Source organism: Panulirus ornatus, chromosome 37, assembly GCF_036320965.1.
Source record: "Panulirus ornatus isolate Po-2019 chromosome 37, ASM3632096v1, whole genome shotgun sequence".
Taxonomy (NCBI): Eukaryota; Metazoa; Arthropoda; class Malacostraca; order Decapoda; family Palinuridae; genus Panulirus; species Panulirus ornatus.
In genome coordinates, this window is record NC_092260.1 from 17,852,757 (window position 1) to 17,866,570 (window position 13,814).

The window sequence follows — 13,814 nt, forward strand, 5'->3', positions numbered from 1 at the left end:
TAGGACAGTCCTTGTTTACTCTCTTGGTTACAGCAACCAGACCTTTCTATATTTTCTCTAAGAACATCACTTTGAAGTCTCTCACGGTGGATGTAAGCATATCATGCATGAGCTTCTTTTATGACATTTTCATCCTCTTTCGCAATATGCCGCATTCTGAGCTGTATTTCTACATTCAGAGGGGTTCCTTGTTTGAATAATCATTTGTTATGTTGACAGCATATCTATATGAAACATTTCCTACATCAGCGCATATCTAATTCTGCGTACTTTGAAGGTATACAGTTCTATATTCATGAAAAGCAGAGCCTCTTGCTATACGACCAATACTTAAAGACCATGGTGAACAATGTTTGATCTTTCCAGAGGTGCTTTGGAGTCAGTGGCCTTCACAGTAAGTACTGCAGCTTCACTAACCAAACTGCGATAATGAACTGTTGCACAAGTACGGCAGGAGAGTTGGAGAATGCAATACAAAGTGGTCGATCGAGCGCAATGTAGCTCGTAAGCAAAGTGAAGGTTTTCAGAGGGGCTTGAGAACTGCTGTTTGAGTGAATTTGATGAGTGTAAGATAACCTTCGTAAAGGACTTTAGATGCCTCGTTACACTGCGATATATACATACATATATATATATATATATATATATATATATATATATATATATATATATATATATATATATATATATATATATATATATATATTGGAAAGGATCACAATTTTGCGCGTGATCAAGATATTCCTATGAGTCCACGGGGAAAATGAAACACTTTTCGTGTTTCATTTTCCCCGTGGACTCATAGGAATATATATATATATATATATATATATATATATATATATATATATATATATATATATATATATATAGTAAAGTAAAGATCTCTATTTCAGTTAATATCTTTCCCGTATTTCATGTTTCCGCGACTCGCCCTCCAGCAGAAATGTTGTCTGTCTTGCCCCTCGCGTTCTGTCATAAAAGAGTCTCAGAGATTTCCTCTCAAACGTATTAGTTTTGTGAAATTTCATGAAAATACTGCCAGAAACCCTGCTCCTCGGCCGCCGCTACCTTATGAAATATCTAGATATAACTGCAATGTCCTTCATGCTTCAATAAACTGTTTATTCTTTTTTCTATAATTATTCCAACAAAAGCACTGAAGAAAACTAGCATTCTATTATCATTTAACGGTATGGTATATTCTTGGGTCATACTGACTTACGCCAAAGGGTTATTTCTTTCATTTCAATGTTTCAGTGGTACTGGAAGCCTCATTATACATTCGCAGTGGGAGTTTGAACTGTAATAGTCCCAAATATTGCTGCGGTCTACTCAATACATTCAGTGAATTACATGTTCGTTTCGATTACAGGGAAAGGACGAGCACACTGGTAATATTTCAAGGACTTGCTTAAGGTGGACATTTGGTGAATCTATCAACAAAAGATGGATGGCGACTCAAAGTATTTGAGGATCTTTCTGTTGGCAGCCGATAACTCAGTGAAATGTACTCGTGAATAAGTCGAACTGGTAAAGGAAAAAAGTAGGCTAAGTCAGAATGTCTATACTTGGGTGGTGTCGGGTTAAGGGTTAGGTTAGAATTCTGATTTTTTTCTATTCGAATCTACATTTTTTCAATGGTTCAAGGCGCTTCCTATTCATCTTGGTGTTTGACACTGTAAAACAATTCTTAGACTGAGTCCTCAATATCAAACTCATGATGCAAAACAAGATCTAAATAAATTCTCGTTCAAAAAGAGAAAGAAAAAAGCGACAAGCTGACTTTCCATCTGTAAAAGAATAAGAGATAAATAAGAGATAAAACTATTCTTATTTTCGAGTTCGTCGGGTAAACTCCACCAGAGAAAGAAAAAAGAAAATGGTCATATTATTCCCTCATCAGATGAGCATTAGGCCCAAGCTTACCGATCGTCGTAATCTACCCTTACCGCTGACTGGCCAAAAATAATATTCGTCGATGATTTTGAGCGGATGTGTCGTGGCTCCCTACGTCAATGACTGGCTCTAACGTCCACAGGGAACGCGCGCGTATACTGTAAACACAAAAATCCTCCGGCATTCAGCGGACGTCTGTGTGTTGCTTTAAAAGACGATTATCGACTTTTCGTCAGACTTTATGCTAGAATGTTGATGCCACACGTCCAAAATGAATCACGGAGTTTTATTTACGTTGTTAGAACTTGGGGATTCATTGCCTACAGCTGAATGAATCAGCATTACAACAGTTCCAGATGTTACACGAACATTGTGCTGTTGTTAACCGTTATCATAATCAAGATGACGTTTACTGTTATCATATATTACTTACGATATTTAGTCCAAAGAAATCTCGAGACGAATTAGTCTGCTTATCCTTATCATGATGAAACTTGGGGTATCATTCAATGGTTCCAGATAATGACCTCCATCATTTCAAACTCAAGCTTCCTAATTACTAGATGCACATAAGTCTACTTGCTCTACTGTCCCTAGCATACACAGAGGGGAAAAGCAGTGTACTACACCAGCTAGAGAATATTTTTACACTGCCTCTTCTTTTTCATCTTATTTCTTATACAATCTGTGTCTAGAACTTAAATGCATCTAGATGGTAGGAAGCACATAGAAAACTAATGAAATAATGAACCATTTTCTAATCTACTGATTGTCAAGGTGTTATTTAGTACCTATGATGAAGTTTTGACAAAACCAAAATTTTCATGAAATATGACAAAAAAAGGAAATAGCCCGTGATTTTTGTTATCATTTTTCTCTAATAGAAACGATAGTGATTAAGAAGTTTGAGTACTTGGTTCTGACCTGAATTTCAAGAGAAATAGTATTTTTCTCTCAAGTTATTACTTCACAGCTTCTTGATACAGATCGCTCGCGTCGGGACCAAAACGAACAATGGCCTCATTTACAAAAATTCAACCTCTAGGTTGATAAATACACTGATCAATACTGACTATAATCTGTGTTGATTTAAGTATTTGAACCGATTCTAAAAGGAATCAAGATTTTTATTAAAAAATAGTCAAGAGTTTAATCATACTTTTGGGATTCTTAATCCATTCTATGAATGGAAAATTATATGTTTATCTACTATACTACCTTGATTTCATAGGAAAGTATGCGAAAAAAAAAATGGCATTTGTGGAACTTTGAGCCAGCTATCAGGTGCGCATTAAGAAAAATACATCCCAATTTGAACTCGGTATCGTCAATGAATGTCCTGGCTAATTCCTATGGCGCAATTTTTAATTACACAGTTTTGAAATATCAACGTACAAAAAAAAAGGTGCTTGTAAGTTCGTATAATTTTGCTGCCCTTTTTTTTCCATGAAATTAGATAATAATCTAGCTTGACCATAACACTCCCCAATGGAGAAGATAATGAAGACGAACACATATCCGGGATTTACGGTGACTTGGTAATTAGCAGGTGCGTTCTGAGGTAATTAAGGTCACTATCTGTGGTGATTACCTCGAGTATCAGTTTCTCAACCAATGATCATTAACCAGAGTGTCGTTTCCCATCCACGATGACGCTTTGAGCGGGATCTGAGATTTCCCTACGACCAGCCAATAAGCAGCCGTAGCGTTGTTGTGCAGATAACCACAGCTGTGACAGGCCTAGCCAGGCGGCAGCTTGTAATTTGGCTCGTGATTCCCCAGGGGTAAAAATAGCCCTCACTGACAAGGCCTAAGGCCTTACCAAGGGTGTCCATGTCCAGGGGACACGACCCCCTCGCTGACGGGCCTAATGCATCTCCTGGTGGCTGAGGCTACAACTGCTGTTTCATGAAATTAGTAAATAATGTATTTGGTGGGCATATAACTTAAGCCTATAATCATTCTTACTCCATCCCTCCGTCAAACACACACACATACACACACACACACACACACACACACACACACAAAGAAAAAAAAAGGACCCCATGATTTACATATAGCTGGTAATCAACAAGGAATAATTGGAGGTAAATAAGGTCATAATGCGGGATAATCACACAAAGTGACAGTTTTAAACACAATAACGCTCGTAAGCGTGTTTGATCTAGAATCAGTGATGTGGTTCTGAGTTTAATCGAATTTTGAATTAACCCAATGTTCTTACTTTTCCGTGTTCACTTTTTCAGTATGAAATTAAGTGCTTAATCAGTTTTGTGCATTCCTTCTAACCTTTATATATATATATATATATATATATATATATATATATATATATATATATATATATATATATATATATATATATATAACATCAATCTTACTCGTCAGCATCTTACTGAATTATTGCCACGACCCTAAACGACTACAAATAGAAGCCGTGTACATATTATAATCCCTTCATAAATGATCACAGTACAGGAGCAGGTAGGACTCTACAATCATTCTCTAACGCAAGCCACTTGACATCATTCTCTTGCTCCGCCAGACTTTCCCAGGTGCGGAGACATCAAAGTCCCACAACCGTTGATCCATCGAGTTTGACCCCTCCCGACCACATTATGATACAGGTTTCTGCAACCCAAGCCTCCGCTACTTCCAGTAGCAGAGAAATGTGGGCTCTTTTGGAGTTGGACGATTTTTGGCTAGCCGAGCTAATATCACTTTTTACTAGCAGTGTGATTTTTTTTACAAGTAAAATCCGGTATATATATATATATATATATATATATATATATATATTTTTTTTTTTTTTTTTTTTTTTTTTTTTATACTTTGTCGCTGTCTCCCGCGTTTGCGAGGTAGCGCAAGGAAACAGACGAAAGAAATGGCCCAACCCCCCCCCCCCCATACACATGTACATACACACGTCCACACACGCAAATATACATACCTACACAGCTTTCCATGGTTTACCCCAGACGCTTCACATGCCTTGCTTCAATCCACTGACAGCACGTCAACCCCTGTATACCACATGACTCCAATTCACTCTATTTCTTGCCCTCCTTTCACCCTCCTGCATGTTCAGGCCCCGATCACACAAAATCTTTTTCACTCCATCTTTCCACCTCCAATTTGGTCTCCCTCTTCTCCTCGTTCCCTCCACCTCCGACACATATATCCTCTTGGTCAATCTCTCCTCACTCATTCTCTCCATGTGCCCAAACCATTTCAAAACACCCTCTTCTGCTCTCTCAACCACGCTCATTTTATTTCCACACATCTCTCTTACCCTTACGTTACTTACTCGATCAAACCACCTCACACCACACATTGTCCTCAAACATCTCATTTCCAGCACATCCATCCTCCTGCGCACATCTCTATCCATAGCCCACGCCTCGCAACCATACAACATTGTTGGAACCACTATTCCCTCAAACATACCCATTTTTGCTTTCCGAGATAATGTTCTCGACTTCCACACATTTTTCAAGGCTCCCAAAATTTTCGCCCCCTCCCCCACCCTATGATCCACTTCCGCTTCCATGGTTCCATCCGCTGACAGATCCACTCCCAGATATCTAAAACACTTCACTTCCTCCAGTTTTTCTCCATATATATATATATATATATATATATATATATATATATATATATATATATATATATATATATATATATATATATATATATATATATATATATATATATATATATATATATTCATATATATACCCGTGAGAGAGAGAGAGAGAGAGAGAGAGAGAGAGAGAGAGAGAGAGAGAGAGAGAGAGAGAGAGAGAGAGAGAGAGAGAGAGAGAGAGACTAGCCTTTTCAGGCGACCTTAAGAATAACAGATAAAGCTTTTCTTGTTTTCCAGGCTGTTAGATAAACTAGTAATGAAAAAAAAAAAATGTCTTGTCGGGCTTAGGCAGGGAAACAATTACCGCATTTATTTTCCACATCGCCTATGTGTCGTCGAATGAAAATTCTTTTTTGTTTTTAACTTTTTTTCTTTAGTTTAGAAAAGCTTGGCATTTAACTCGCCTAATTAAATTATGAAGTGGAACAACGGGAAACGTGAAAAACGAAGCAGCATGAGAGCAAAGGAAGCTAATATTGTTTGAAAGAATACCTTAACCATGTGCTAAAGCTTTAGTCTGTGCTTGGTACGCCTTATCTTTCTTAACGTACATCTGTCTCAATTCTTTACAAGCTCAACCAAAAGTCGTGCGCCTGCCCGCGGGGTACGAGCGGGCGACATTTGGGCATCTTCCCGGTGATACTAGGCTTGTATAACTGGAACGAACGTTTCATGATTCTCCAGATTTTTTTTGTTTCTCTAAGAAGCCACCATATACTTCGAGGGATGAAGGCCTGCAGGAACTAGCCAAGTGTATAGCCGGAGTCACCTTTACTATTTACTACTGCTAGAACAGCCACTCCCCAGTCATTATCGTATGTATAAATTGTGTGTGTGTGTGTGTGTGTGTGTGTGTGTGTTCATTTCCCATACTGTCTAATCTGAATACCTGAGAACACCTAAACCCAACAATGACCAAACTAATCTATAAATCACTATGGATTAAGGATACTTATATTAACGGACGCCTGTTATTGAGATAATGACCATAAACTTTATATGAATATATGTGATCATTTATCTATGCTCAATCAACAAATTCAACCAGTGTCAAAGTTGTTTCATTTAGCAATAATACCACGCAACGTACACGTCTCTTCTGCTATGTATACAATGGAAGAATTCAACTTAACCTATTTGGGATCGTCATTCCACTGTTTCTGCTGTACTCTATTATAGCGTAACTTGTCACTGTCAATGCAAAATGATCTACACGCTCGGCGAAAATTGGTTAGCTTTCCCTTATTGTTTAATCCAACAGAATAAGTTTCCTGGCTCGGATATGTACCAAAGAAATATTTGTGCATTTGTGCATTATCATCCATGATCGCTGCTTATCCCTAAGCTGAATTCATTTTCAGATGTATAAACTATCACCAACAGTCCACAAAACACTGGCACAAACCACCTCACAAAAAAAAAAAAGGTTATCAGTCGCTTAAATAGCAAGGAGGTCCTGAGGAGACTCATGGCTATGGGCTGACGGGCACACCACTGCACACAGTTGCTGCCACACATGATTTTAAATGATACCACAGCAGACAGAAAAAGAAAATGAACACCAGACAAAATGAATACCAGACAAGCACAAAAAGGTAACATTAAAAGTAATAGGAAGACTTATCTTGTCGTGTTGTTAACTCTGTGATACAATGACGAAAAAAAAAAGGAAAAAACTCCCATAAACCTAATTATGGAGGTGTGGACACGGCCACTGCAGATGTTGCCAGAATAAACAAACGAACTGGACGATAATTATTAACCCATTGTTAATTCTGCGCGACAAAAATCGCGGATATACACATACGTATGAAGGCGATATACACATACGTATGAAGGCGATATACACATACGCATGAAGGCGATATACACATACGCATGAAGGCGATTTTAGACATTTCTAAAATGATTCTTGTCATCCAGGTACACACGAACTCCCCATAAATATGATTGTGGCAGTGTGTATCATGTTACCCATAGAGGGACTGCATGTTATACACAGACTGGAGAAGTAGATGTATGCATAATATAGACTGGGACGTGCTTATTTTAGATGCTGACCCGGGAGTGGAAGTCCAGGGGAGTGTAAATTAAACATGACACCGGTGCCAGAGTGCTCGTGTTTAAAATGTGTTAACCAGCATATATCAACCATATCTCCGTAATTTGCCTTGAAGGAAACTGTCATTATAATCATAACCAACGTGAGTTTGTCCTGGTTAACTGTGACTGTACGTAGTCAGCCATATTTCATTTGATAAAGTTTAGCGTTGTGTTCACGGGTCTTCACACAAACCCCCACATCAACGTTCACACATATCTTCTCCAGCAATAGGAATTTACAGCTCAGCGTAGGAATGGAAAACGTAACGAGGTTTTCTTTCTATTTTTTTTTTTTTTTTCATGCGTTTTCTTCCCCATATTCCTTTAGATATTCATATTATATTCTTTCTCTTGCAGGAAGAGAAAAATAATCAAGGATGAAAAATCTACAAATGGAAATTTCAGAGTAGTTGGAATGGCTTTGTTTTTAATTTTTGTTTCTGCGTTTTGAAACAACACATTGTTCTTTGACTTCTTTTTTCTCTCTCTTCCAACGCTTCTTGGTATTGCCTTTTCCTCGTTTTATTTCTCTTTTACGTTCTCCTTTTACATCCATGAAAAACAGCTTATCCTCTCCATCCTGCTTCTGTTTTGAGCTACTTTGTCGTACCGTTAATATCGTTTATCTATTTCTTATGCAGTTTCGAGGTTCTTTAAGACCTCTGAAACTGCGTTCTTCTCATCCCTCTTGTCATTCTTAATCTTATCGTCTCCTTTCTCGTAACTTCTCCACTGTCTTGTCCTCTTCCTCTGACTTTCCTTTCTTTTTTCTTTCCTACATTCCCTTCTGCGGTCTTCCTCCAGCTTCCCCATCCTTCTCTTTTCTTTCCATCTTCTCAACCTATTCTCCTCATCTGCTTTATCATTCTTCTTATCTGTGTCTCCCTCCTCCTGTCACATTACTCTCCTCTCCTCCCCTCTCGCACACCCCATCCTCTGTCTCCACATTTTCTGTCCCATTCCCCTTCTCATGTACCTCATTATCTCTCCCTCTCTCTCTCTCATCTCTCTCTCTCTCTCTCTCTCTCTCTCTCTCTCTCTCTCTCTCTCTCTCTCTCTCTCTCTCTACCCCATCCACCTCACTCTCCTTCTTTGTTTTCACCTTTTCTCTCCTATTTAGTTGAGCACGAGTTGTTCTCCTCCTCAGCTGCCTCAGTATCTCACCATTTCCTTTGTCCTTTTTTTGAGCGAGTAATTAAGATGGGGGAAAAAGAAGACGCTCGTCATATTTCTTCCCTCCTCCTCCTACTCCTCCTCCTCTTCTTCCTATCTTCTTCCCCTCCTCTTCTCTTAGTCTCCTTATCATTCCTTCGCTTCTGGATGATCATGACTCGAAATCCTTAACGTGTATGAGTAAATTCTACCATCGGTGTCCATCCTCAGGTATCTTTACTCCGCGTCTTATATCGTCATTAATCAGTCGCATCATTTTCTTTATGTGGGTGGAAAAGGAAAAACAAATATCCGCAGATATTCATAGTTTGGAGACTTTTACGTTAACTTTACATCAGGATGGTTATTGGACTACTGGTTATAATAACACTGGTCTACGAATGAAGTTGGGAATACAGTGTTATAACCATACCGTTGCCTATGGGCCGATCTTTCTATGCTTACAAAAACAGGAAATTTGTTATTGCCAAATTTCGTATCATCAATTTTTGCTGACAATATTTAGTTAGTCGTTTTTCAGATTTCACTTTTCCTGATTGACTGAATGGAAGTTAATGGCTTGAGACGACCACGGTACAACGGATGTTCCATCTCCATCGTTCGTTCAATCAGTTTCTTCTTTCATTTCAAGTGAAGGTTGGAAAGCTAGGCCGGTCAGGAAACTGGGACTAGTATTGTCCTCCACCCACCTGAACATACGTACGAAGCTCTGTCGTCATCAGTTGTTAAGCTGAATTGCATTGTCAAGCAAGAGTAAACTGGTGGAATAAATTTATGCCGCAGGTGAGTGATTGCTTCTGTCCTCCAACGCTTTGGAAGAGGATTTTCAAGCCGATGACTTCCACTGGTATATTGCTCAGTGCGACTTGCTACTACCATCTCGCTTTTCTAAGGGACACTCTGTATTCCACACTGAATTTTTCCTATTTAGTTAAGTATCTTTTTTTTGTAGTAATTAATTCATTATTCTCAGAGAAAATTGGAATTAAATCAAGTTCTCAGATAAGGTGGTTCGACGTTCTGTTTTTCCCCCCGGTAGACAGGAAACAATGAGAGCATGAACTTGGAGTGTGAACAAAACGAGACTTGAATTAATAGCTCAGGTACGGAGATGTAAAAGGGATCGTATGATTCAATAACAGCAAAATAATCGAAGGAATCATCTGGATAGAGAAGCAAAACCTAAAAGAATCGTGAACGATAGTCACTGACCTCGACCACTGATCTTCATACGTGTAGACACAGTGCCTGTGCCGATACATCGCATTTATGTGGTTACGACGGCAAGTCTACTGACAAAGTCCCGTGCTGAATGGGTTGTGCTTGACGTCAAGTATATGTATTGCTTGTGGTGAGCCATTGTCACAACTCTTCTTCCCTCGCCAGACGCCGAAGTCTGACACCAAACGCGGGCGAGCCATAAAATGGTGTGGGGTGAGGAGGGGAGGCGTGGAGGGTGTTGGGGCATGGGGGAGGGGGTGAAGAGGGTCTATGTTGGCGGTGAATAGTCGTTTTATGCCTTCATACATCTTTATTGCCATTGCAGAGGAGGGTGGTCAGGGGAGAAGAGGAGCTGGACCGTCAAGTGTGTGAGGGTTGGACTCTAGAAGGTTTGGGTTTAGTGGGAGGGAAACACAGGAGAAGGAACGGGTTAGGAGTGACCTGCACAACTGGCTTCCGTCACCATCAATCTCCATTTCTCGTTCTCATGAGTGCTTGGGAGGGATGGAGGTTAGGAAGGAGGCAACAACGGCGCCATTTTTTCTCTGCATCTGTATCCAAACTCCTTCGGGCGCTTCTGAGAATTTTATTCTTTCTCTCGTCCTCTTACCCAACATATTCTACTCATCACACCTTTAGTACTATTTCATACCGTAATCTAGATTTAAAAGAACAAGAAATCTGTGAGGGAAGGCCTTACACTGGACAAAGGACCGCAACCACAAGGAACCTCATACCACCTGGGAATGGGGTATACCGATTAGGTCCAGACGAGCCTTCTGTGGTCCTGCTTCGTGTGAGAGATGAGCGTACTCACGCGATGCCCCGACACATCTCGTCTCACAACCACCCTCTGTCCACCTCGTTCCGCTTTAACGGAAGCTCTGCATGAGTGTCATTAATCAGGATAACATTTTCTTTGCTCGTGGGGATAGATGTGAATGTATTTCAGCGCAAATTAATATACTGAAACTAGTTAAAGGTGACTGGATGTCTTTATTTTTTAAAGGTTCAGAATGATTTCACCCAAAGTTTGTCATAATTTCTAGCATTCACTACTGTCCGTGTTGTTGCATCACACAATCACACACCCTCGTCTGTACAACACATATATATATAACAGCTCCTCTCACGGATCCTATTGACATATACAGCAACCAGGTTCGAAACCAGCAAGACCAGTACAGATTTATATACGTGCGATACAGCGGCAGTTTGTTAACCTCATTTCCGCTTGCTCTGATTTTTCAACGGTACAGATATCATGTTAACTGGAGATCCGTTGTCATGTAGTTTATGGTGTCAACTTTCAAGTGTTTATGTGGAAAAGAATTGCTTGTTTAATCATAAGATTTATTATTCTCGAAGGCAGACAGACCACAACAAACCATGGAAAGTAAAAATGAAACGATAGAATCTATGATGATGGAAGACTTTCACTTAGGAACAAGTAAACAAGACCCATACATCAACAGATATGGATGTCATTAAGACGTTGGCTGAGGTTGTGGTTTATATCTACATGTGTGCTGAATAAGCTGTCTTCTCAGCGATCACTGAACTTGTAGAAAAAAAAATGTCACGTAAACTCATTCTGTGACAGATGGAGTTAGAACTTAAGTACAATTCAGTAAATCGCAGTAAATTACAAAAGAAGGAGCTAATCCGGCATTTTATACTGGGCAACTCGGGCTAGAGTGTTTGCACACGCGTGATTTCAACCAGAGATGGTGGCATTTGTGATGAGAGAAATCTGGATGATCCGTTTTAAGCGAAAAATAAAAAAAAGAAAGCTGAAAGGTAAAAGGGTAGTGGATTGGTCCGGGAATGTTCAAAGGGTAAAGTCTAGCGTCAGAGACAGAACAGGCGCAAAAGAAGGTTGGCTTTTCAGGTGAGGCATAAGTTGTTGGAGTGTGTTAAATAGTGCAATGAAGTGAGTTTAGGATTGATATGATTGGTGTGAAAATAGACCGCGAGAAGTGGGTATCTGTTGGTGTGTGTTTGATCCAGAATACGGGAGGTGTGAAGAGGAAAGGAATGTATTGTAGGAGGAGCTGAGCGAATGCTGTGGCAGTTCCGGTGCAAGGGATCCAATCTAGTTATGAGGGGATCTGAAGAGAGGGGTGGGTAATGTGGCAGTTTAGGGTAGATCTTTTTCTTCTTTTGGGTGTGGATGGGTGGGAGATGGGGATTGGGTTCCCGGTGTAGTGAAAATGGGGGGAAAACTAGCTGAATTGTGCACTAAAAGGGAGACTGTGACAGGGAATACATATCTCATGAAAAGATGCATAGATAAGCTTAAGTGAGCGCGTGAAGTTGGTAGTCAACGGGAGTTACTGAAGACTGTGATGAGTGAGACAGACGCAAAGAAGAGGTTGCTGGATGTGAACGTACTGAGAGAGACAATAGGAGGAACGTCTGATCATATTTTGGTGGAGGCGAATTTGAAGTTTGGTGGTGGGTTCAGGAAAAGAGGAAATGACGTATGTGAAAGAAATAATGCAAGTGAGTGAGCTTGAAAAAATGGCCTATATGCAGAGATCTGGAGAGATTAAGTGAGAATGATATAAAGTGGGAGAAAATGAACCTGTGGGAGTGGAAAGTATTTAGTGAAGTAGTGCTTAGATGTGCGGGTGATGTGTTTGCTATGCGGACAGTTGCATGTGGAAGTATGAGAAAGCATAGTGTAGTAGAACACAAGAGGTCAAGTCTCCAGTGAAAGAGAAAAGGATTTTCCATGGACGATATCTGCAGGTGAGAAACACGAGCGAATGCAGTGGGAGGTCAAGAGAAACGTACGAAAGCTGAAAAAAGACTGAATTTACGGCATGAGGCGAGTTGATCGTGGGAGAAATGATACTGCAACGGACCCCAGTGGTGTGAGGGTTAGCGTTCGTGGCGTTGACGCATTCCCGGGCCGCCCGGAGCCAAGAACACGGGTTCGAATCCTGGTTGGGGCAGTTAACCCAGCTCTTCTTGTACCCTTATGGATTGGTCGATAAGATGGGTACCTAGCTTAGGCTTGGGTATATATATATATATATATATATGACGTTGATAAGATAGCCTCCATTAGGCCTTATGGTGCCTGTGCTGTCTCAGATAACATAAAAAAGGAGAGGTTTGATAACGGACATGATCTATGTGAGAGGGCCAACCAGGGTGTGCAGAAATATGGAGAGAATAAGTGAAGAAAGACTGAGAAGGAGAATCTGTATGTCAGAAGTGGTAGGATCGAGGAGGCCAAGATGATACAATGGGTATCGACGCCGTATGCGGTCTGGGCCAGCAGGAGGGGCAACGAGCTGTCACTGGAATGAACCAACTTAAATGGAGTGATCAAGTTGACTGGAGGAGTAGTATATGTGGGGCTTGGTTGAGGGAGGTAGTCAGTGGTTTCGGTATAGCAACATGACGGCTGCAGGCTGTATGCATGCATGTGGCCATAGTTCGCTTGTTTCTGCCGCTAACTCGCTACAGCGGGTAATGCAATTTGGTACGTAAAATACTAAACAAAGTTTAATTATGAAATATAAAATATATGCGATAAAAATTATCTAATCAATGTGCATCATTCACACGTGATATATATATATATATATATATATATATATATATATATATATATATATATATATATATATATATATACATACTGGAAAGGATCACAATTTTGCGCGTGATCAAGTATATTCCTATGAGTCCACGGGGGAAATGAAACACGATAAGTTCCCAAGTGCACTTTCGTGTAATAATAACATCATCAGGG